The sequence below is a fragment of the Carcharhinus amblyrhynchos genome, chromosome 10 (assembly GCF_965287045.1).
Source record: "Carcharhinus amblyrhynchos chromosome 10, sCarAmb.v2.hapA, whole genome shotgun sequence".
NCBI lineage: Eukaryota > Metazoa > Chordata > Chondrichthyes > Carcharhiniformes > Carcharhinidae > Carcharhinus > Carcharhinus amblyrhynchos.
Genome location: NC_137333.1, coordinates 16,236,209 through 16,262,233, shown reverse-complemented (window position 1 = coordinate 16,262,233; position 26,025 = coordinate 16,236,209).

Sequence of the window (26,025 nt, the reverse complement as noted above, 5' to 3'; positions counted from 1 at the left end):
CCAGCCATGATCTAATCATGTTATAACTGGAATAGAGGCATGACTATTTTTGGGTCAATGAGCTGTCTGAGAGAGAAGGCCATGTGACATACCAACACTTTTTGTGTGTTAACTGCTTGGTTTCTTTGCAGAACTGAACAAGTCAACTGAGATACCAAAGGAGCAAGACTTCAGCTTCTGACTTTCTTACCCTCACCCCTGCTCTCTTTCTCTCTCTCTTTCTCTATCTGTCCATCCAACGTGTAAGTTTTTGAACCATATCTGCTGATTTTGACGATTCACATGCTACTGACAAAGATTTTAACGAGATCTCAACCCAGTGAGTGCTATTGTCTCCAACAGCACAGATGAATCATCCATCCCAGAATTTTAAATCACCTCAACAGTGTAAACAGCAGAATTACCAACTCAATCTGTGCTCTCCACTCTGAGCATGTGTGTATGTGTGAGAGAGACAGAAAAAAAGAGAATTAGAAATTTTTCTTATTATTTTACTTAAGTTGAAGTACAATAGAAAATACTATACTATTTTCTTAAAAAAAAATCAACAAAACCTGTCTGATCATGTCTTTTATTGCTACAGCACAAAGGCAGTCAAACACTGATGGAATTGGCAAGTATATTTTTTTTAAAACTGTTTCGGTCAAATGAGAAGAACAAAAAGAATGGAGACATTCCACCCCTCCTCATCTTATCATAACAGAACATAGAGCACCATAGGGATTTAAAATGATTGTGCCTCCAGCAATGTGGATGGAAAAGTGTATTGTCTGTCACTTGATTAAACTGAGCATTTCACAATCAAGTTTGTAGAGTGAATGAGGACAGAATTGAAGGGTTTGCTGCTCTTTTCAGGTAAGAAGGTGCCCCACTGCCAGCAAATCTGTAGCAGTGTGTTATTCCAAGAATAGCAGGACTGTAAAATTCTACACAGTCTTTGCATTTTTATGTATTACGGGAATGTCTTTTTGTCAAGGAGAGGGAGGCCAATTATTGAGGGTTATTGGTGATATACGGGGGAGTTGATAATTGTGCCAATACAGTAAAAGGAAAGGTCGATCAGAATACATTGTGAGAGAGGAACAGTGTGAGTGAGCAAAATTTTATTGTTGCAATAGGGAAATGTACCCACCAGCCTGAGGCCCAGTGAAAAACCTGCAGCCATTGTTGGGAGTGTACATGTAAAAGTATGAGATGTGGACATGTGGACATTGTTGGTGAGGCCAACATTTATTACCTATCACCAACTGCCTCCTTGAACCGTTGCAATCCCTGAGATGTAGGTACACCCACAATGCTGCTATGGATTGAATTCCAGGATCTTGACCCAGCGACAGTGAAGGAACAGCGGCAATATATTTCCAAGTTAGGTTTGTAAGTGACTTGAAGGGGAACGTCCAGGTGGTGGTGTCCCCTGGTATCCGGTGCCCTAGTTCTTTTAGACGTAATAAGTGTGGGTTTGGAAGATGCTGCTTAAGGAGCCTTAAGGAGCCTTGTTTTGTTTCTACAATGCATCTTGTAGATGGTACATGCTATTGCTACTGTGCATTGGTCATGGAGGGATTGAATGTCTTTGGAAGAGAAGTGGGTTGCTTTGTCCAGGATGGTGTTGAGCTTTGAGAGTAACATTGGAGCTGCTCTCATCCAAGCAAATCGGGAGTATTCTATCACATTTCTGACTTGTGCATTGTAAATGGTGCATAAATTTTGGGAGTCAGGAGGTGGGTTACTCACCACAGGATTCACAGCCTCTGACCTGGTCTTGTAGCCACAGTATTTATATGGTTGGTCCAGTTCAATTTCTGGTAAATGGTAGTACACATTGGGGGGGGATTCAATGATGATAATGACATTGAATGTCAGTGAGTGGATGAGAGACAGAAAAGCAAGGGAAGATCGCCAGACTCTCTGTTGCATGGAATATTCAACCTGGCCATCCAAACTACTACACAACTTCTTTCTGCCATTGATGCTGATAGCTATCTTCATTAGTGTCAGTTTGCATTTTAATGGAACTTATTGATTAGCCCTTCTCACGGTGTGCCAGTTTCTCCTGTAAGAATCATAGAATAGGATCCCTACCGTGCAGAAGGACACCATTTGAGTCATCAAGCCTGTATCAACCCACCTTTTTACCTTACCCAAGCCCATCCCTATAGCCCCACATATTTACCCCACTAACTGCACCCCCCACCCCCCAAACCTTCACATCTTGGGGTATTAATGGGCAATGTAGGATGGCCAATCCACCTAACTGTACATGTTTTGACTGTGAGAGGAAACCAGAGCATCCAGAGGAAACTCACACAGCCACAACAGGAGCATGCAAACTCCACACAGTCACCCAAGGCCAGAATTGAACCCGGGTCCCTGGCTCTGTGAGGCAGCAGTGCTAACCATTGTGCCAATGTGCTGCTTTACAAGGAAGAGTGGCAGTTGCCTAGTGTATTGGGCTTTGAAGCAGCTTAGCTGATTGTGCAAGATGAGGGGAAGAAATGGCAAGGTTGATCAAAGGCAAAATAGGAATTGAGTTCAAGTAGAAAGAGCTGTGATGAAGAATCCTTGTGGCTGGAGAAGCTTGAGGAGAAAACTTGATAGTGCTAAGACTTAAAAGAACTGCGGAACTGTATGGAAATTAAGGGATATGAAAAGGAGTCACCCCTTGACAGTGGTAAGATTGTTAAATTTCTTCCTGAATGTAATCAGAACATCGTATCACTGAGTGGCAGAGATCCTACTTTCCAATTCTTCATCTCCCAAAGCACTTTCATAGCTCCATGAGGGAACCTGGTCAATGAGGTGCAATTTGCTGTTCGACTGTGTGCTGGCCACCTTTGAAAATGATCAGAACTTTGGATTTTTACAGCACAGGAACAGGCTGTCCAGCCCATTGTGTCTGCACCAGTCATCAAACATCTATCTATTCTAATCCCATTTTCCAGCACTTGGTATATAGCCTTGTATGCTATGGAGTTTCAAGTGCTCATCTAAGTTCTTCTTAAATGTTGTGATGGTTTTCCCTCTACCATTCTTTCAGACATTCAGTTCCAGATTCCTACTCACCCTCTAGGTGAAAAAGGTTTTTCATCAAATCCCCTCTAAATCTCTTGTCCCTTATCTTAAATCTTTGCCCATGTGGGTTATCGACCCATCTATCAAGGGAAAAGTTTCCTATCTATCCTAGGATAGGACAGGGTATGCCTATCATAACTTTGCACACTTCAGTCAGGTCCCCTTCTGCTTTGTTTTCTCCAAAGAAAACAACCCCAGCCTAACCAACATCCTTTTATAGCTGAGATGCTCCAGCCCAGGCAACATCTAAATCTCCTCTGCACCCTTTCTAGTACTTAGCTCCTTTTAAGGGCTAAAGGTTGTCACTGAGTAGTGGCCTTGCCTCTTGCCAATGAAATACTTTGCATCAGCAAGCTGGATACAAAGCGTCTGGTTAATGTTACACTCAAATGAAGGCTTATGTTTTCTGTATTTGATGGAGGAACATAAGAACATGGATATGCTATTCATTCCTTTCAGCATGTTTCGTCATCCAGTTAGATCATGAGTGACCTGGATCTCAACCCCAATAATTCACCTTAACTCAATCTCCCTTAAGTACCTTATCAGTCCTGAAAATTTCAATTGTACCATGTTAAGACCCAGGGCAGAAACTCCAAGGTGCTTAATAAAAATAAGCAGGTGGGATCCCTTTTGGAAGTTCCCAAAGGTGAGAAAGGCCTAAAAATCTCACACCAAGTGTACACAATCTTCTCTCAGAATCTCACCCAATATGATATTTAGGTACTGGGCACCTGATGTTATGGGGGAAGGTGATATTTGGATTGACATGAAAACATTATTTTGCACCGCTCCTGCTGTTGCCGGATAAACTCTTGTAGGTGAACAAAAGTCAACAGTGTGAAGTGCTGCATTAGCATTCTTCATCCTGAATGTTAATACTTTACTAGCTGTGCTGCATATTTTTCATTTCATCTAACTGAGTCAGCTGATGTAGTTTTTTGACAAGGTGCAAGCAAAGTATTTTCAGGTGGGATAAAATCACATTAGCAAATACCGCTGTCATTTTAATCGTAATGATGCAAGTCAAAAGCCCCTCTGACAGATAATTGCTTTTTGTTGAATTGTAACTTACATAAAAAGAACATAAATCCTCAATAGTTTCAAACTTTTTAAGCATCACACCTCTCTATCTATCTGGTTACACAGTGAATCAGATTTATCTAGTAATGTGTACCTTTCATATGTGACGTGCCCATTTGACCCAAGAGTGTTAACAACTTCAAAGATGTTTAGCAGGTAGATGCATGAGCATCACGCAATAATACATAAACTAGCAATCAATATTCTATTAATCCTTCTTTCTGTCAGTTCTGTTGCTTCACAGTTGGAACCTTGACTACTTTGAGTTTTGCTTCCATGATTAAACCATGGATGAGTGATGGATTGTTAAATCGATATGTACCACACTCAGGAATAGGTTTATTCCCCAACTTAATTCACCAATAATAAACTTCAGAATTCACTTAAGGACTGATCGTCTTATTAAAGGTGTGATGTTGAAAATCCTAAAATCTTCCATAAGTACTTCCGAACTTATTGCCTGATGTGTCGCACTCAGATTTCAACGACTAGTCTTTGAACAATTTTGGGAGTTGTATGAAAGCAAATATTCACATATTCTGCGGGACTTTCCAGCCGCGCTCACCTCAAAACCAGATAATCCTGCCCGAGGTCTACCACTACCAACCCCCCAGCCCCCACTACGATTCCCGTGGTGGGCGGGATGGGAAAATTCCGCCTATTATCTGTTTAATTTATGGCATTGCACAGTAGCTTTGAAGGTTTAACACAATTTTGGTTAAAAAATGGAACTATTTATTTTGAATTTTGACTTTGAACACTGGATTTTTATGTACCTATTCTTAATGATTTACTTCAGTCCATTATATTCTCATGCACAATGCTTCTTTTAAGGACAGGTAGCAGGGTTTACTGCTATGTTCAACATGTGTAAAACAAAATCTTAATAGTGAGATGCAATTTCGCAATTAGAGCAAATCCTCCTCTGTTTTAGCAAATGGAATTTTGCACTGTTGAACAAAAAAGTGCATCTTGCACAACAATAGTAATCAACCTGCAGCTTTGGAGCAGAGTTAATATTCCTTCTCTAAAAAGCAATCCCGAGGGTCCTCAAATGTTCCGCAGAGGATAATAGAGGCAGCGTTGGAAACTTTGTTTGTAGCTTTTTCTGGATTTGAGTTGACTCACTCAGCAGCCACAAGGTTTGTTGGCAAATCATGGAAAAGACTGCAGTGATCACCAGGTCGTGTAAAGAGGAGTGAATCGGCCCAGGTCGGCTAATGGAGCAGGTCAAAGCACCGTGCCCATCAGTAGTGGTCGGATCGCGCCTGTGAATAGACGTTACAATGCAGTCTGGTTGACACAGTGAAATATTGTCATTCAGAGAAGGTTTGCACGCATTCAGTAGTTTTAGCTAGATTAGCAACAGCATTGAACTGCACGCACATGATGACATGGTGTTGTCTCCATGCTCACAGTCCAGCTGTGATGTAACTAATTCTGTCATTATCTGTTACAAAGTGCCTGAGAAGATATCAAACCCTTCCTCAAAGCAACTCATGCTATTTATATTTTGATTCATAAGATTTGGAATGATGCTTCTATCCTGTTTGCATCTACATCGTCCTGGATTGTAATCCTTTGACAATCTGTGCCTTTTGCTCCTTACATTCTATGTAACAGCAATTTAAATAAGTGGAATTTTTTCAGCTAAATTGAAATGTGCTTAAAATTAGCCTCATCCTTCTACAGAATAACATTTAATTCACACAGCTTCAAGCGATTGCATGCTAGATTTATTTAAGATTTCCATGTTAAGATCTTCAGTCATAGAACTACACAAGCATAGAACTGCATTAACGTAAAACTATACAACCCCAGTTCACATGTGCACGGACTAAAATTGCTATGCCAGTGGACTCTATGGGTGAGATTCCCCAGCCTTCCACTCGCATGTTCCCCACTGGCAGGAGGTGGTGTATTGTTTGTTAATGGTGGGATTCTTTGGTCCTGCCACTATCAATGGGAATTCCCATTGTCATCACCCCATACTGGTAGGAACGGCTGGATAATTCCAGCCTGTACTTTTCATTAAAAAAAAACAGGAAAACATTATGGAAAAATGGATAGTGTGCACACTCAAGGTGAATGCCAGAAAGTCAAGTGATTTCTGTTTGTGATTTCTGGATCTTCAGGGACAATTTGTCTAGAAGTTATTGAACACCATTCAACATCATTATTCCTACGATACTCATATCTATCTCCGTGGCCTGGGTTCAGGCTCCTCCCTCTGCGACTGGATTCTGAATGCCTGAACACACTGAACAAAATCAAGAAAGGCAACAACACCTCCTCCACGATCATCCTCAACAGCGGTGTTCCACAAAGCTGTATCCTCAGCCACTTACTATACTCCTTATACACTATGACTGTGCGGCCAAATTCCCCTCCAACTCGATTTTCAAGTTTGCTGATGAAAGCATTGTAATGGATCAGATTTCAAACAATGACGAGACAGAGTACAGGAATGAGATAGAGAATCTAGTGAACTAGTGTGATGACAATATTTTCTCCCTCAATGCCAACAAAATGAGGTGATAGTCATCGATTTCAAGAAGTGTAGTGGAGGACATGCCCCTGTCTACATCACTGGGGACGAAGTAGAAATGGTCAAGAACTTCAAGATTTTAGGTTTCCAGATCACCAACAACCTGTCCTCGTCCCTCCATGTTGATGCAATAGCTAAGAAAGCCCATCAATGCCTCTACTTTCTCAGAAGACTAAGGGAATTTGGCATGTCCATGACAAGTCTCACCAACTTTTGCAGATGCAGCATAGAAAGAATTATTTCTGGTTATATCACAACTTGGTATGACCGCAAGAAACTATGAATGGTTGTGAATGAAACCCCCAGTCCGTCACTCAGACCAGCCTCCCACCCATCGACACTGTCTATTCCTCCTGCTGCCTTGGAAAAGCATAATTAAGGACACCACACAACCCGGACATATTCTCTTCTGCCTTCTTCCATCAGAAAAAGGTACAAAAGTCTGAGGACATGTACCGACCGTCTCAAGAACAACTTCTTCTCTGCTGCCATCAGATTTTTGAATGGACTTGCCTTGCATTAAGTTGATCTTTCTCTACACCGTGGCTATGACTGTAACACTACATTCTGCATCTCTCATTTCCTTCTCTCCGCACAGTATGCTTTGTCTGTATAGCGCACAAGAAACAAAACTTTTCACTGTATACTAACTAATGCACGTGACGATAATAAATCAGATGAAATAAAAATGCAAATGAGGTTTTCAGGTGCCAGTTGAGTTTCCTCACCATTTCTTTGGAAGAGATTTCAAAGATATTGGTTCCCAGAACTGTTGGCTCCATAAAGGTGGAATAGCAAATAAAGTCATCCAGTGAATTAATCACAATTGGTATGTTGATGGTATATTAATGAATACCTTACATTCCAGGAACCACCCCCCACCCGCCCCACCCTCTACCCCCCTCACCCCATCCCTTGCATTTCAATCACTGTAGCTCCAACTCATTATACGGACAATGGGAAAAACCAAAACTGCAATCATTTGATTGCAACTAGTGGAGGGAACTTGATACCAGATTCCTTCACAAAATATATCAGCTTGGGGGGGTGGAGGGAGGAGGGAGGGGAGGGGAGTGAGGAGTGGGGAGGGCGGGGGGTGGTATGTGTTTAAATAGCTGTTGCAAACCTCACCGATGTAACAGTAAGCCAGCCAAGTGTGAGTATTCGGTGAATGGAGAACATGTGTCAGAGGGACTCGCTAATTATATGTAAATATATTAAAATATATTACAATGAGGTTCTCACCCTTTGTGGGTGGAAACCGCATTACATCATTGGCCAGGATGTGGAAAATTGGAAAATGCAATCTCGCTGGTGAAAATCACACTTCTCAGCTCTCAGGATATTTTGTGTCCACATTGCCATTCTCACTGGCAGCTAATATGGGCACAACATTGACCCCAAGGTATTTGGCTGCTTACAAGGCCATTTAGACTATAGTGACTGAAATATTAACTGTCATGGGAAATGTGAATTTGAAGAACTCCCCCACCCATCTCCCAACTGCAGCTCAGCACTTACATCTTCTAGCTTTTCCCTCCAGCTAGTTGCAATCATGTGATTGCAGTTTTGGTGCCTCCCATTGTCCGCATAACAAGTTGGAACTACAATAATTGAAATGTGAGGGATGCGGAGGAAATACAACAAATAGGATTAGACTTCAAGCAGTTCTCAGTCTTGGAAGTCCAGGGACCAGGTAAATGTGCAGATATTAGGGTGGTGGTGTCCAACGATGGGTTTGGGAAAAGTGGTAATTGAAGATGTTGGTGGAGAGTCAATGGCAGAGAGAGTACCCACAGGTACCAGAGCTTGTTTAGTGGGGAGGATGGGCCTCGGTCTTGCCCATCTCACTGTAAATTTGCAGAGAGGTCAGGGCAGGTGGGAGTTTGGTGGGAAGGCTATCCAAGGAATCTTATGGACCCCCCTCATCTGGAAACCTGCTTGCAGGGAATGTAAAATTCTACCCTTCGAAGACCAAAACCTTCTCAAATAGTCCCTGATTTTCCCACAATGATGCTCCACCTCCATGTTAATGATATACCTGTCCTTAAGAAATCCAAATGGAGTATAGGAGAAGGGTGGAGAGTTGGGTCATGAATTCTAACCCTTAGCTTAGGCACTGTGAAACAATTCTGTGATTGTATCCCCATTGGTGTGAAAATAGCTTGCCAGCTGCAGAAATGATTAGTCACATTCTCCAGCACTTCAGCTCACAGATGCCTCATTTGCATCTGTATAAATTGATTGTTGGCAATAGCTTCACTGAGATTTCAGGTCCAGTTTTCTCAATGCATCGGGAGTGTTAAGGTAGCGTCATTGGTTCTGACTAAAATACATTGAAGTTGGAATTTTGGGACTCAGTAGAATACAGGAACGTAGGCGCAGTCAACTGATGATCTTTGGTCGTTAGCAGGTGACATTCTTAGCTCCAACCCCAGGGCGTTTGTTGTGCATCATGTTCTACGGCCAGAATTCTCCAGCCATTCAAACCAGCAGGATTCTCTGATCCCCCTGCAATGAATGGAGATTTGACTGAGTGCCAAGTTCCCTGTCCTCGTTTGCAGCGGCAGTGGGGCGCAAACTGCCAGACAGCTCCAGGTTATAATTTGGAAATGCTATCTAATTGGGCAAATAAGCTGCCCTCACCTTTGGGAATGGCAATTCCAGACAAACATGATAACACTGGCACTGAGATGGAAATGAAAGCTTGATTGTATGCCACTATATTATCTGTCATTCTTACATTAACAACTTGCAAATTGCACCTTTAGCGTAAAGCTTTCATTTTTTTGACCAGTTACCTCTAACACTTTCAGGATATTCAATGCATCTACTAGCTGTTCTGAAGTAGTCCTTCCATCTATGGACCTTAGATGTGGTGCTTGGTTAGTAGACGAGCTTCAATCTTCTGCTTAACAATTGCCTATTAGTACTGCATCTAAACAGGTTACAGAGTAGGCATGTTAGTCCTAAGCATGATGTTCTAACTTTTCTCTCTGTCTCCCTCAGTCTCCTAGCTGACTGACTGGTGCCAGTGGTACATCATTATCTACAGCATATATCAGTGTATCCCACTGTTTACACTAGGTTTTCATAATGGTGCATGGGTTACCTTAAATTCAAGTGTACATGGTTTGTTTACTTATATGTGAGAGAATGAAATATTTCTTGTTGCTTGAAAAAGACTCAGTTAAAGAAACCTTGATGGCACAGTTAATACACTGAAACATAAAACCCAGAAGGAGGATTGGGCCATTCGTCCCTTTGAACCGTCATTCATTTTGGTCATGGCTAATAGTCAAATTCAATATCCTGATCCCCCTTTCCCCCCATATCCCTTGACCCCTTTCACCTCAAAAGTTATACCTAATTTCTTTTTGAAATCGCACAACTACTTTTTGTGGTAGTAAATTCCACATATTCACCACTCTCTGGATGAAGAAATTTCTCAAAAACTCAGTCCCAAAAGGTTTACCCTTTATCCTCAAACAATGACCCCTTAGTTCTGGACACTCCCACCATTCGGAACATTCTTTCTTCATCTACCATGTCTAACCCTGTTAGAATTTTGTAAGTTTCAATGAGGTCCCCTCTCACTCTTCTAATCTCCAATGAATATATCCTAACCGACGTAGCCTCTCCTCATATGACAGACGTGCCATCCCAGGAGTCAGCCTGGTAAACCTCCCTCCTATAACAAGGACATCCTTCCTCAGATAAGGACAACAAAACTGCACACAATACTCCAGGTGTGGCCTTACCAATGCCCTATATAATCGAAGTAAAACATCCCTATCCCTGGGTACTCAAGTCTTTTCATAAGAACATAAGAACATAAGAAATAGGAGCAGGAGTGGGCCATCTAGCCCTTCGAGTCTGCCCTGCCATTCAATAAGATCATGGCTGATCTGTCGTGGCTCAGTTCCACTTTCCTGCCCTCTCCCCATAACCCTCAATCCCCTCTCTTATCAAAAACCCATCAACCCGCGTCTTAAAAATATTTAGCGAGGCAGCCTCCACCACTTCAACGGGCAGAGAATTCCAGAGATTCACCACCCTTTGAGTGAAGAAGTTCCTCCTCAACTCCGTTCTAAACCGCCCCCCCTCTATCTTGAGGCTGTGCCCCCTAGTCCTATTATCCTTTCTGAGCGGGAAGAGTCTCTCCACCTCTATCCTATCCATCCCATTCATCATCTTATACGTCTCAATGAGATCACCCCTCATTCTTCTAAACTCTAACGAGTACAAGCCTAGTTTATTCAGCCTCTCCTCATAGCTCAACCCCCTCAACTCCGGCATCAGCCTAGTGAACCTCCTCTGCACTCCCTCCAAGGCCAAAATATCCTTGCGTAAGTACGGCGCCCAAAACTGCACACAGTACTCCAGCTGCGGCCTCACCAGTGCCCTGTACAGTTGCAGCAAGACCTCCCTACTTTTATATTCAATCCCCCTCGCTATGAAGGCCAGCATCCCATTCGCCTTCCTGACCACCTGCTGCACCTGCAAGCTGGGTTTTTGCGACTCATGCACAAGGACCCCAAGGTCCGTCTGCACCGTCGCCTGCTGCAGTTTTTCGCCGCGTAAGTGATAATCCTTCCTACCATTATTCCTACCAAAGTGGACCACCTCGCACTTGCCAACATTAAATTCCATTTGCCATTTCCTGGCCCATTCGCCCAGCCTATCTAGATCCTTCTGTAGACTCTCCACACCCTCCGCACAATTTGCCTTTCCTCCAATCTTGGTGTCATCAGCAAATTACGACACCCTACACTCGGTTCCCTCCTCCAGATCATCTATATAAATGGTAAATAGCTGAGGCCCCAGCACTTTGTAGCCAACATACTATTTGCCTTCTTTTTTGCCGCTGTACCTGTGGATTAGCAGGAAAATAGCTGGAACCCATGAAATTCACTCCAAAGTATATCCAGTTGAAAGTATAGTTCATCTACTGTGGTTCTCCAATTCTTGTAGCTAACTGTAGTTTAAGCCTGTTAACTCGTTCAGGGAATGCAGCCAGATGCTAATGTTCTTTATCCTCTTACAGTACAGGTTAAAATGAAGGAAGTCTGACTTGTTCACATTCAGTTTTGATTTAGCAAAAAAAAATCCAGTTTGAAAGGAAGGGCAGGAAATGGGTCATGGATTTGTCTTCAATAACTCAAAGGAGAGTCCGCTAATGCAGTTCCTGTCACAAAATGAACAACTTTCTACCACTGAGGTAAAAGGTTGGGTCATGAGTAAAAATAGTTTTAGTCACATGAAAAAGAGATGGCAGTGATATCAATAAAAGGGCAAGATAATAGAACACATGCACCTTTTGCAATTCGGTGCTTGTGCATTTTTCAAGGCCTACTGCTGTGGTTTAATATGGTGATTAATGTTTGTAGTGATCCCTTCACAGACAGGATGTCAAAGGTGTTACATATTAATTATGAGGAGGGCAATAGATCATAAAAGGAATCATATTGAGGGATCGAACTGAAAATTGGAGAAGTTATGCTTGTATAGAACCATGGTTACGACACACTTGGGACACTGCGCATTGATCTGGCCTCCATATTGTGAAATAAAAGGATGCAGAGGCACCAGAGACAGCGCAAAAGTTGATTTTTAATGATGAGCAAGAGGTCATACCTATCAGGAACGAAGGAACAGCCTGGGGCTCTTTTCTCTGAAAAAGAAAAGATGAAGAGGTACCTGATCAAGGTCTTTAAATTATGTAAGGGTTTCATAGGATAGATGTCAAGAAGTCCACAGGAGAAACAAAGATTGGAAATCATAAGTTTAATTCGAATAGATCAAATAGGTAATTCTTTGGAGAAACTTTCTTATTCAGAGAGAATGTGGAACTTATTACCATAAGGAGTGAAATTTATTTATTAGTGTCACGTGTGGGCTTACATTAACACTGCAATGAACTTACTGTGAAAATCTCCTAGTTGCCATACTCCAGTGCCCGTTTGGGTATACAGAAGGAGAAGTTAGCATTGCCAATGCACCTAACCAGCACGTCTTTCAGACTGTGAGACAAAACCAGAGCACCTGGAGGAAACCCTTGCAGACACAGGGACAACATGTAGACTCCACACAGACAGTAACCCAAGCCAGGAATGGAACCGGGGTCTTTGGCACTGTGAGATTGCAGTGCTAACCAATGTGCCACTGTGCTGTCCAGTCAATGAGGATAATCACATAGGATCTAAAGATGATGCATAAATCACAAGTTACATCAATATGTGGAAGCAAGTAATGCACAAAACAAATTACCCTCAACTCAAGAAAATTAGTGTGCAACTCATTTCAATTTTCAACACAACTGATTGCTGTGACTCACTATACTCAATAATGAAGTTGGTAAAGTCGAAACATTGTGCTGTCCTTAGCAATCAACACCTGACCGATCTCTTTCATGCAGCCTTGACAACATATCAGACAAGTTTTCCGAAACTGACAGCAAAGATGGAGCCCCACAAGATTTCTACGCACATTTATCCCCTGTGTGAAGTTTGTTTATGTCTTGCGGCTCTCAAACATCTGAAGATTATCATATACAACTCATTGATTCAGTGAGTTTGAACGTCACTGGCTCTTGGGGAAGTTGAATAAACACATAAATACATAGAAACATAGAAGATAGCCACAGGAGGAGGCCATGAGGCCCTTCGAGCCTGTTCCACATTTATTACGATCATGGCTGATCATCCAATTCAATAGCCTAATCCTGCTTTTTTCCACATGAATAGAAACATAGAAATGAAGAACATGGAGGAGAAAATAGTGGAGTTTGTCCTGAGAGGGTTAAATGAAGATGGACTCAGGAAGATCATGTGGAGCACAAACACTGGCAGATCTACACAGTGCTCACGTGTACATTCCAACACAACCTGGGCTCAATTAGATTAACAGTCTATTTCTCTGCTATACAGGCTATGTAATTCTCCTGCCAAATGGTAATTACCGTTGGCATCAAGATATGTGGTGGGTGCAAGGGGTCCGAGGGGCTGGTCCCCTAGCCATGGGGAGCACTGAGCCCAGTTGTGTTGGAATGTACACGCAAGCACTGTGTGGATCTGTATCTGTGTTTGTTTGCTATGTAAAACAGCTAAAGATAGCTGGGCCCAGCTCCACTTGAGACATCTCACTCTGCGTAGAGGATTAATCTCTCGCATCTTTTTCCTCTTTGGCTTCTGTGCTTGGCAGGGTCAATCCTACATGGTGGGAATTTCTGGTCACTCCCACTGGTGGGATCTTCCACTCCCACCAACGGTGACAACCCCCACCACAGGTTACCCGGTAGTGGAGAGTGCGAAGAGTGGGAAACCTCATTGACAGCAGTGGGTCCATTTGCTGGCTAGTGGTGGGCCATATCCATCACTGCAAAACACACCATGGTGGAAAGGGGTGGGGGGAGGTGTCGGGGTTGGGGGGGTTTGGCAGCGGGAGTGTCCCATCCATTTAACAGCCAATTCATGTACAATGCTGAAGTCCACTTTGGAAAATGCTGTATTATGCTCAGTAATGTCATGTCAAATTCATAACTTTAAATATGGATTCTGTGTTTCTATGGAAACTCCTGGAGCTGTCTTTTATTTGTCTTTTATTTCAATTGGACATTGCTGAACTGTTGAGATGGCCACCAAAGGTTTAGCGACCAGTGTAACTTCAACACAAAGTATCTGAAGATTCCAGAAAGTTCCTGATTGTGTCATCATGCCTGTGGGCCTCACCCTGGAATGGTTGTATAAAGAGGAATGCTATCTGTGGAAATCTCCAACTGCTATTGTTTGGGGGTTTACCAAAAACACAAGCCCAAACACCCTGGGCAGGATTTTCCGGCTACGCTCGCCCCAAAGTCAGAAAATCCCACCAGAGGTCAACGGACCTTTGCATGGTCAGTGTCCCACCCATGCCAATTCACATGGCGGACAGGATGGGAAAACTGCCTCCGAGCTGGAGCCCTAACATTGAGGGTGGGGCTGAAATAAATTCATCCTGAATATGTGGGAAGAACTCTTCGATTACATCCTCTGTACAGCAATAGTTTTCTGCTAAGCCATTCTGGATGGACCATATCAGTATTTATCATGGAATTCAGCTGGAGATAATAAGGTTTTTATCTGATGATCCAGAAAGCCCTCAGCACAGTGACACATTGGCTAGCACTGTTGCCTCACAGCGCCAGGGATCCACGTTTGATTCTCGGCTTGGGAAGCGTCTCTCTGTGTTTGCGTGAGTTTCCTCTGGCTTGTCTGGTTTCCTTCCACAGTCTGAAAGATGTGGTGAGGTGCACTGGCCATGCTAAATTCTCCCTCAGTGTACCCAAACAGATGCCAGAGTGTGGCGACCAGGGGATTTGTACAGTAACTTCATTGCAGTGTTAATGTAAGCCTACTTGTGACACTAATAAATAACTTTAAACTTTAAGATTGAAGATCAGGCATGATTGGACTGAATGAGCTTGCAGACTTCTGGGGCTAAATGGCACTATCTACAACGATTTATTACGTTCTTTTGATTGCAGCTAAAGGAATTTGAGGTCCTTGCCTCTTTTCTGGGCACGGTTTCACACAGACCAGCAGCTCACTGATAACCCATCCAGGTGGATATTCTACAGACTGATTCTGGACAGTGATAGTGGTCTTTTTAATGATGGAATACAAAGAGAAGATTGTGATTGTACCTTCATCCTTCTACGTCTGTATATTCTTTGCAACTGGGATAACCAACAGATGTCTAAAGTAGGAATGTTGTTTGATTTTTCTTTATGCTAGGTCACAGGATTTTCAGGACTGGGAATTTGGAGCTGAGGGAGTTATGTTTGGGAAACCAGGAAGTACACCCTCCCTTCCAGCATCCAGCCTGTCAATCAACCAACCCAAGCAGGAAAGCCTACAGCTGAAGAATGTAACGGAGGAGCAGATCAAGGAGGCAGGGATAGGAGAGATCTCAGGAGTGAACGATCACGTTGTGTTGTGTGTAGAGCGGTTAGGATGGCGAGACACTGGAAATGGACATAGGTTACAGTGTGGTTACTGAAGGTTTGAGATCACGGCAGGAATTAGTGATCACTGGGTTCTTAGATACTGGTGTCTAAGATCAGTGAGGATGGGCTGGCGGTTATGGGGATGAGGGTTTGGACAGCTTGCTGGTGGATTTGCAGAGTAATTCTGGCCAGGAACAAACACAGCTGCTCATCCTGATCCACAAACACTGTTTTGAATGTCCTTCCACTCTGGATCTGGTCCACTGTGCCTCCATTTTAACATCCGTGTTTCCTGAGAAAAGGGAACATCTGCTGACTTCCCTTAACTATGAAAGATTAAGGCACATGGTTTCTTTAAGAACTTTTCAAGATGTATCCACCTGAATGTTACATGTCCCCAGAAGGCATGTTTCTGCAGAAGAGAGGCATGTAAAAAGCCATTACCCCCTATCTCATGACCTTCCTTTCCATTCCCAAGCTTATCCCCATAATATTGGGGCAGGAGCTGGATGGGTGCCAAAATTGGCAGCCAGCCCACCATATTAAAATGACTACTTAAGGCTCAATTAGGCTTGTATCAAGCCAACAGACCCTGATAATGTGTTGCGTACTCCGTTGTGCATTATATGTATTATGGGACTGGGAAGCCCAGTTTTTAATCTCAAATGATTAAAGGGTGGCAAGGTCGAGGTGGAGAGAGGAAGGGGAGTTCATGCTTTGAGGTTTGTCTTTTGCTGACAGTGGGGTTTTTCAGCCTGAAGTCGGTCAACTTTATGCCAATGTGGTGTCCAAGGAAGGGATGCCAATGTGGTGTCCAAGGAAGGGATGCCAATGTGGTTTCCAGGGAAGGGATGCCATCCGATCCCCCATGGCCCCTTGCACCTACCCTGTCCATCCCCACCCCTCATATTTAGCAGCCCCCCCTGTGAGTGGGGTTGGTCTTTTCAATCCTCAACCTATCCCGTGACTGCTAATGGCAGAAATGGAGGGGGGAATCCCATAGAAACTTACAAAACTTTAACAGGGTTAGACATGCTACGTTCAGACATTATATTTCCGTTGGTGAGGGAATACAGAACTGGGGGTCATAGTTTGAGAATAAGGGGTAAACCTTTTAGGTCTGAAGTGCAAAGAAATTTCTTCACCCAGAGAATGATGAATGATTGGAATTCACTATCACAAAATGTAGTTGAGGCCAAAACATTGTCTAATTTCAAGAAGAAATTAGATATATCTCTTGGGGCTTAAGGGATCAAAGGATATGGGAGGAAGGGCGATCAGGATATTGAATTCAATGATCAGCCATGATTATATTGAATGGTGGAGCAGGCTCGAAGTGTCAAATGATCTATTCCTGCTTGTTTTTCCTATGGGCCCGATTTTACCATTTTGATTCAAAGTGCTGGGCAGACTTGACACTGGGAGTGTTTCAGATCAGACTTTTAGACCCTTTCTGAGGCGCCCCCATACGCACTCTGCCTGCAAAAATATCAGTGATTCTGAATCGCGGTGCACAAGCGCCTATCGTGCCTGAAACCCTGCTGCTCCGATCGATGCTTCCAACAGTGTAGGTTCACAAAATAGAATGATAGAAAACTGCTCCCTCATCACATTGCTCCTGGGCCTGACAATGGTCCCCAGATACATTGTCCCACCCCCACAACACTACTGACCCCCTTACCTCCCCACCCACCCTCCTCCCTTACCCCCAGTGATCTCAGGCAGAGTGGCAGTGGAACCCCTCTTCCCCTCACTCATCTCAGGCAGAGAGATCCACCCTCCCCCCTACAGATATCAGGCAGGGTGATCCCCTCATCCCCACCCCGGACCTCCTGCACAAAGCCCCCATCTCCTCCGGACTCCAATAGCTGTGTGACACCTCCGTCCATCTCCCCTGTCCCCAGTCATTGAGGTACTCATCCACCCCACCTCCTCCTTCCCCATCAGCACACCTGCAAGTGCTCACTTGTCCTACCCCAAATGCTAACAAGCAAACTGCATGCAATTTGCTGGAATGCTCTGCCAAACTACCTGCAGCTGATCTGCCCTAAGGAGGGGCAGCTCCACTAAAAACTCAAGAATAGATAGGCAGGCAGGCATTCCTTCAACAAAATGTGCGCACAACCAGCCCTCCGAGGAGGCTGCGGGATGCATCAGAGGCGAAGCAGGAGACCCTCTTCCCCCCCCTGGTGGATGCAGATCAAGGTGCGGGAGGCGATGCTAATGGAAATGTGGCCTGGGTGGAAGTTGCCGCCTTGGTCAGTGCCAGGCCACTGGCCCCCTGAACTGGGAAGCAGTGCCAGAAAAAAGTCAATGACCTCATCTGTGCAGCAAGGATGAGTGCTGAACCCCATTTTGCATCTCTCCCCAGATCTCCTCCAGATCCTCCCATCCCCAGCATCTTGCATGCTTCCAGTTCCTGACCCCCAAGCACCTCCTTCTTTCCCTCCGCAATGAGCCCCACTATGTTTGCCCACTAAGGGCCTCCCCTCTGCAGGAGTCATGCCACCAATTCCTTCATGGCTCCTTCTGGAGAAGACTGAGCACAACACCCGTGAAAGGGCGATGACGTGAGTGATGAGCCAGACCTCTGGGTCCTCACCCCCTTTGAGGAGTGGGCGCTGGAGCTCTCCAGAGAAGGGAAGATGCAGGTTGTCAGCAAAAGCATGGTCAGGCTGCCGTGCAGATGTGAGCATCTATCATTCTTTCCATCGCTTTGAGGCAACTTCTTGGGGGCACGAGTTTCAGATATAGAACATAGAAAAACTACAGTGCAAACAGGCCCTTCAGCCCACAAGTTGCACCAATCCTATCCCTACCTATTAGGCTTACCTATAACCCTCAATCTTATTAAGTCCCATGAGGGGCAAGGTTTAAAGGGGATGTACGAGACATGTTTATTTGCACAGGGAGGGTGCCTGGAACTCACTGTCACGGGAGGTCATGGATGCAGATACAAAAGTGACCTTTAAGGGGTATCTCTACAGCTATGTGAATGGGATGGGAATAGAGGCATATGGTCCCCAGAAGGGTAGGGAGTCACAAATCAGATGGGCAGAATGGTCACTACAGGCTTGGAGGGCCAATGGGCCTATTCCTGTGATGTAATTTTCTTGCTGTTTTATTCTATTTTCAATGGAGACGTGAATCATGGATTTGGCATCCCAGATTCCTCTCCCTCCCTTACGCTTAACCTTGTGTCCTGTGTTGCCTGGACAGATCTGGATGCCCCGAGGCCTTCTGGACTACTGGCCCCTGCTGCAGCTACCGCCCATCCAGGCAGCTCAGATGAGTCTTCGGAGGATATTGGTGAAGGAACCACCAAGGGTGGCACCATTTTGGCGTCAGCTGCCACCTCACAGCTCACCATTGCAGATACTGACATGTTGGTGGATCCAGTTAGTGTTGAGGCTGCTGGGTCACTCTCTGGTGAACACGACTCATCAGCTGATGTACATTGGGTGGAGGAGGGAATATCCGAGGTCACTGACATGTGGAGGCCTGTTGGAGGCGAAGGCTCAGCTGGCCCCAGGCTACGTGCTGGGCCTCTGAGATCACTTCTCCCTCAATTGCTGGAGATACAGCAACAGAGCCAGGGAATGCAGGAGGGGCTGACAGCTGTCTCGATGATGAATCCTCTTCCATTGATGGTCGCCGGAGGGAAGCTTGGTGTTGATGTCAGTCGGGGAGACCCCTCAATGCTATGTCACTGAGTAATGGAAGGCATTGATTCCCCAGACCCCACGAGCAATTCCCTCCTGTCCCCAGTGAAGCTGTCATGCAAGCTGTCTAGATGTCTGATGCAGACATGCATGATGGTCATATTGTGGTCACACACTCGCTGAACATTCATGGAGTGAAACCCCTTCTGATTTACAAATCTTTGTGGATTCTGCAGGGGGGGCCTTGAAGGCGACGTGTGTGCAGTTGATCGCCCCCTCCATGTTAGGTACCCCTGCAATGGCTGCGAACCCTGCAGCCCGGGCTTCCTGATGGGCCTGTTCCAGGTTTGATGAACTGGCCAGCCCGGGCATACAGGGCTTCAGTGACCTGCCTCACACAGGTGTGCACGGCAGATTGGGAGATGCCACATGCATGTGTAGAAGTACAGTGCGGCCGTCAATTTGACAGCCACTGAGAGTGGGTGTCCTCCCCTACCCCTGCCTCTAGATGCCAGGTCCTACAACAGGTTGCACAGGTGTTGCACAGTCTCCTTTCAGAGGTGGAGACATCCATGGCACACGGTGTCTGACATCTACTCGAAGGACACTCGTGCAAGGAACTGCCACAGTCTCTGCTCCCTCCTTCTCCTACATCCCCCCCATTGGGTGAATGACGGCCACCTTTGGTGGTCATCTCTCTCTGATCCTGGAAGGAGTAAGGCCCGGGCCTCCTGTGCCTGCAATTCTTCCTCCTGCTTCTCCTCCTCCTCAATTCCAGCAGCAACCGAAGGAACAGCAAGATCTGCTGGTTGCATAGAGAAAAGCCATTTTGTCATTTTGAAGGGTTGGGGGTGTGGGGCATGGAGAGGAACACATATAGAGATTAAGGAATGCTGCTTGCTCCTAGCACATCAACAGTCACTGTCCATGCCCCCCAATTCCCCCAGCCACATGCTCCCTACACTCGACTCCTTGCAAAGTTGAGACGTTGCAGCAGTGCAATTTGCAAGGGTTTTGTGCATATCCTTCGGCTGGAAGAGTGCTGAGTGCACTAGGACCCGGCAGCATCGTAAGGCCCGAGTTCAGTGCTGAAACCCGGGTCTGTGCTGCGAGCCAGACATCGGACACCCTGCTGAGCAACAGCAAATAGTCCTGTGTTGTAGCTTCAGCAGGTAGACACCTCAGTTTATAGTCATGCCTTGTACTTCTCCTGGCATGTCCTCGTGCACTCATAATTAGTCAGATCCAAATTGTATCATTGACCTAGCGATGAATTATTTTGAAGTGTCAGTCTGAAAATATGACTTGACATCAATAAAAATAGTCTTCAGTTAGATCAAAGTTTTCTCTGCACTAAAGGAATTGAATTAACCAATAACCTGAAATAAACAACATAGGCAAGCTAATATTTAGTGCTGAATCAGGCGAATTAATAAAAAATTTGAGTTTAGATTCTTTGAGTGAAGAGTAGAAAGCATTCATATTTTGATGCCAAGATTATTATTTTTCAGTAGCACAAAGAATGTCAACATTAAAACTAATGCTCAGAAATGACTTGCAGTCTAGCCTGCATAGCAAATTTCAGAATTAAAGGTTGAAGTGGAGCTCTGATGTGGTTCATGTTGTGTTATTGCTTCCCGCGTGCTGCAATATTCAAACTATTAATTTTTAAGATTTAGACTGTTAAAATTGAGACAGCCAGGTAATCAGTGTTCCCAAGACAGAGCTTTTTTTTAAGTGCGCAAGGATGCAATATCAAATCTAAAGCAAGTGTTTTAGTGGGTGAATGCACATGAGAAACATTTCCCTTTTTGGAATATTTGCCATGAATGATAGGATCCTAAAGTCAGGGGATGAAAAAGTACAGAAGAAGCCATTCAGCCCAGTCTTCCTTTGCTAGCTCTTTGGTGCCACTATCTAATTGAACCCAGGATGGAATTTTCTTTTCAAAGTGCTGGTTCAGGTGAGAAAAATGGTGTGCAGCTTGCCTTACCATCTTTCCCTGCACTTAGGAAAAAAAGCGTTGAAGGTGTGCCCAACAATGTCACATTGGTGGAAACGCTCTTTCAGAAGCAACATTGGTTTTCCAGAGGTTGTGGTGCCCTTTTTAAAGGATGCTCCAATCACCAACACTAGAAATACAATAACACCCCCACCCACAAGTACATGGAGAACAACCCCCTCAACGAACACAGGGAAACTGCCCCCACCCCCACCCCCACGCATATGGGAACCACACCCAACAGACATGGGGAACTACCCCGCTCATGTCCAAGGTTAAACCCCCAATGGACACAGGGAATCCCCCGTAACAGGTATGCCCCCCCCCAATGCATATGGGGAACCCCACCAATGCACACAGGGAACACCCCTTCATGTACATGAGTAACATCCCCCCATGGACATGGGGAACCACCCCCATGCACATGGGGTGCCACCACCCCCATGGATCTACTGACAGGCAGCCCCCACTCCATCAGTATCCTGGCACTGCCCCCAGCATTGCTTCTTAGTCTGTGCCAGGGGACAGTACCAGCATATTGTCAAGGTCCTGCCAGGGCATGTCCCTTTCCCACGGGGACGCTATATTCACCCGTGCACCCCTGGCTAATCTCTTCATCTGGTTCACATTGCTCCACATCTGTTATAAACTTCACCAATTTTAAGTCACGTTGGCAAAGGGGAGAAATCCAAATGTGGGGGATGATACAGTGGGGAAGCCCACAAATAACTTGATAATGTATTCACAATATCTCACTGTTGAAATTCTTACTTTCGGCCTCGCACAGAATTTTGCACTTGCTTTTGCCATGGACACAAAATATCGGCCCCATGTTCTTGTTATTTCCCCTTGGTTCTGTGTGGTGATTGTCCCTTTCAGAACCACACAGCAGAAGATCACCAGGATTGGGGGACCAATCATGGTGAGAGTAGGTAATCACCCCAGAGAGTGGATCCCTCTCTAAGGAGAAGACATTGAGAAGACATATAGGGAAAAACAAGGACTGACAGTCAATGGGCAGCGCTAAGGTAGCCAGGTTGGGAGGGCGGGGGGGGCGGTGGGGGATGAGGGGGGTGGTGGTTGGCCTCTGTACAGATTCTCCTTATTAATTAATATCCTTTGTGTTCATGGCAATGTTTGTGAATGTGTGTCATCACAGTCATAAATTATTTTCCCTTCAATTTCTCCCAATTTGTGTTTGAAAGTTATGATTCGGTTTGCTCCAATCACTCTTTTCAGGCAATTCCTGATCAGAACAACTTGTGGTAAAACTGTTTCTCCTGTCACCTTTAGTTCTTTTGCTAATCACCACAAATCTGTGCTCTCTGGTTACAAACTCTTATCAATGCGTTACAATTAATGCAATTAAAATTAATTTCTGTGGAACAGGGGTCATGATTCCTGATCTCTTGATGCCTAGTCCTATTGATTCATTCAGCAAATTCTGAAATGGCTTGGCGTGGTTGTCATATTCAGATGAGTGTTGACACTTGTTACCCCATGGTTAAACACTCAGCAGGGAGCCGAGCTGTTTATGTGGCTAGCATGGAGTCCAGCTAGCCTGCAACTCAAAAGACAGCTACCTTTCATACATAGAATCTACGGTCATTGCAAGGAGCTGCTGCTCAATTCTGCTACAGTTTGCTGCAAATGAAAGCTTGAATAAATGAAGCACCGAGACAGAGGGATGTGGCGCAGGCGGCCATGGTGATAGAAGTCAACAGGAGGAGAGAGGCCATCATTCCAGGTGGGAGTGGGTGGCAGGACAAGGAATCCCACAAAGATCATCAAGAGTGGGGGTCGCTTAGCACAGTTAGCTAGACAGCTGGTTCATGATGTGGAGTGATGTCAAGAGCACAGCTTCAATTCCTGTACTGGCTGCAGTTATTAGTAAAGGCCCTGCCTTGTCAACCTTGGCTCTTGCCGAGGACTGGTGACTTTCAAATTAAATCACCATTAGTCAGTCTCCTTTTAGGAATGGCATGGTAGCACAACGGGTGACACGGTGGCAGAGTGGGTAGCAGTGTTGTCTCACAGCATCAGGAACCTGGGTTTGATTCCCACCTTGGGTGATTTTGTGGAGTTGACTCATACTCCATTGAGAATCCCACTATGCTGATAAAGCCTTGAGCCCTTTCACCCTGCCCATCAACTCACCTCTTCACACTTACTGGACCCCTATCACCTCCCTGATGCAGGGATGGACAGCACACTGGGGTATTGAATCATAGAATTCCTATAGTGCAGAAGAGGCCATTCTCTCTAACATAATACCTTCGCCAGGCCCTCTCCCCCACCCTATCCCTGTAACCCCATACATTCATCATGGCCCATCCATCTAACCTAGACATCTTGGGGCACCAAGGGGCAATTTAGCATGGTCAATCCACCTGACATGCACATCTTTGGACTTATGCAATAAGAGATTTGAGCATTTTCTCATTATGCAAGGTGGGAATAGCAAAGTGGCACAATGGTTAGCACTGCTGCCTCACAGCACCACAGATCCGGATTCAATTCCTGGCTTGGGTCACGGTCTGTGTGGAGTCTGCACATTCTCCCCGTGCTTGCATGGATTTCCTCCAGGTGCTCTGGTTTCCTCCCACAAGTCCAAAAATGTGCTGGTTAGATGCGGTGATAATGCTAAATTCTCCCTCAGTGTATGTACCCAAACCGCCGCTGGAGTGTGGCAACTCGAGGATTTTCACGGTAACTTCATTGCAGTGTTAATGTAAGCCTTACTTGTGGCACTAGTAAGTAAAAGTAGTGAAAAGAAAATTAAACATAGATCTGAAAATAAAAATAGAATTGATAACGAGCATATAAATTTCCACATGGTGTCGCGGTCTCTTGTAAAAAGCAATGTTCTGGTGGAGAACTGTAATTCATGGGGTTGGATTTGATTATCAAGAGACTTAATTAAGGAGCTAAGAAATTATTAGTTTAATCTAAAACATTTAATAAAAACGTTTAAACCAGAGAAAAGGGAACTAATCCAGTGATTAGCTGAATGATCAAAGGAAAGGCTGATTTTTGATATTCTGTGAACTCCATTGTGACAAGCTGATTGGAAGTTTTCCCAGAGTGCAGTTGTAAATCTGTTACGAATCTTGCACTCAGAGAGAGAAAGCTAATCACAGATTAAGGACACTCACAAGGGAAATCATAGAAGAAGGATATCCTTGGCGATATGATGATAGTAATTGAAGCACTTGGGATGCAACAGACCCATACTTGAAGGTAACTGCAATTCATGCAAACTCCTTATAGAGTCAGCTCAGAACAGGTTGAAGTTTGACACTAAAGTTTAAAGTTCATTCATTTGTGTCACAAGTAGGCTTATGTTAATCTTGCAATGAAGTTACTGTGAAAATCCCTTGTATCCTTATTTGGGTACACCGAGGGAGAATTTAGCAGGGCCAATGCACCTAACCAGCATGTCTTTTGGAGGAAACAGGAGTACTCGGAGGAAACCCAGCAGACACGGGGAGAACTTGCCTATTAAAATGCGTAAGATCCTGAGGAGACTTAAGAGGTTGGATACTGATTGGATACTTGCTTCCTCTTGTTGGGGAGATTAGAATGAGGGGACAGAGTTTAAGAATTAAATGGACAGACAGTGCCCAAAGCCTGGAATCTAACCCGAGTCCCTGGTGCTGTGGGGCAGCAATGTTAATCATAGTGGCACCGTGAAGTTGGGCAGAAATAGGGCTAAAAAGATTTAATCAACAATTGCTGTCAATCAAAAATAAGTCAGGAGCTGCTGGAAATACACAACAGGCCTGTCAGGATCTGAGAACAGGAAGCTCTTTTCCATGGGTTCCCTGACAGCAAAGTGCGCGAACAACAGGAACAACTGTTGAAGGAGCAGGACCTGAAGATCCCATTGCCAGCCAATGCCAGGTTGTCTTTGCTACTGCTGCGTTTCACACTGCGTGGGCACTAGGGGAGTTGGTGGGAGGGAGGGGGGTGGTGTTGGAAAATCCCACCCTTACTTTTCCCCCCGAATCAGATGGATTCTGCAGAAGGGTCGATACCTGAAATAGTAATCTAACCTTTGGTTTATCAGACACTGGTAGAACTTTTGTGAGTTCCCAGCATTTGCTATCATCTATGAGTTAGAACAAGATTGTTGTTTCGTGTGGCAGTAATAGAGGCAAGTTGTAAAGAGAATTGTAGTTTGTTTTGTGAAACCACTTCAGAAGGCACGTTATTGTCTTCGGGATACAATGGCGCAGGGTGTGCAGGATAACAAAAAGGGAGTCAATTGTACAATTTGTTATCGGATAATACCAAGTATTTTGGTGCTGTTTAATCGCTCAATTTATGCAAATGTGACAGGAGCCATTCACATGATGCCAAAATGCATTCTTTGCTTTTCTGCCTGTGTAGTATTAACATCACTGCCATCACACACCAAGAGATGGAAATTATTCTTTCTCAATCAGAAGTAAACATTTTCTTTTTGTGTTCGCTGTGGCAATGAGTTGTTTGACCTGAAAATTCAAAGCTCTTAAACTGGAGGCTTGGGTTTACTGATCTTGCAATTTTGTTGCTAAGAAACGATATAGCATTATCAGATTCACGATCTCCTTTCTTTCAAACGTCAGAACGGAGCCTTTGTCCGCAGTCCTTTCCGAAACAGCCTTTATTGTTGAGTGTGTCTATTCAA